This window comes from Octopus bimaculoides, chromosome 4 (assembly GCF_001194135.2).
Source record: "Octopus bimaculoides isolate UCB-OBI-ISO-001 chromosome 4, ASM119413v2, whole genome shotgun sequence".
NCBI lineage: Eukaryota > Metazoa > Mollusca > Cephalopoda > Octopoda > Octopodidae > Octopus > Octopus bimaculoides.
This window is the reverse complement of record NC_068984.1, coordinates 42,020,556-42,021,024: the sequence shown is the minus strand read 5'-3', so window position 1 is coordinate 42,021,024 and position 469 is coordinate 42,020,556. Positions and strand designations below refer to the sequence as shown.

General features: G+C 32.0%; 1 protein-coding gene across 1 annotated transcript in view; it reads left to right on the top strand.

The window, feature by feature from the left end:
• LOC106881759 (slowpoke-binding protein) overlaps window positions 1–469 on the top strand; it is a 37,774-nt gene that overhangs the window by 22,069 nt on the left and 15,236 nt on the right. The window lies entirely within an intron of this gene.

The window sequence follows — 469 nt, the reverse complement described above, 5'->3', positions numbered from 1 at the left end:
TGGAATAACTTCTTTCATTTATTTTATACATATATTAGCGCTTTCGTTCGTCTTTCGAACTTGTCAAATATAACTGTGAAAATACAGAGATCTAGCTTATTTATATAAAAGCAGGTGTTTTGGGGGGTTTTGTTTATAACAGAACATTGTTTTTTTTGTGGGGGTGAGGCTTTGGAGACAATGGAAGATGTATAAGCAGATAGATAGATAGATAGGCAGATAAAGAGATAGATAGATATACTGATAGTCAGACAGATACAGAGGTGGATGTGGTAAAAGAGAGAGAGAAGGGCCATTGTATTGAAATTGTCTTTTTAAGGACTGTCAAAAAAAAAAAAGGTTAAAAGCTTGTTTACTACTTACTGTATTGTTTTGAGACAGTTTTTAGGGATGGTAGAAGAAGGAAGAAGAGAAGAAAGGAAGAAGAAAGAAAAAATAGAGAATAATGAATAGAAAATATAAAGAAAAC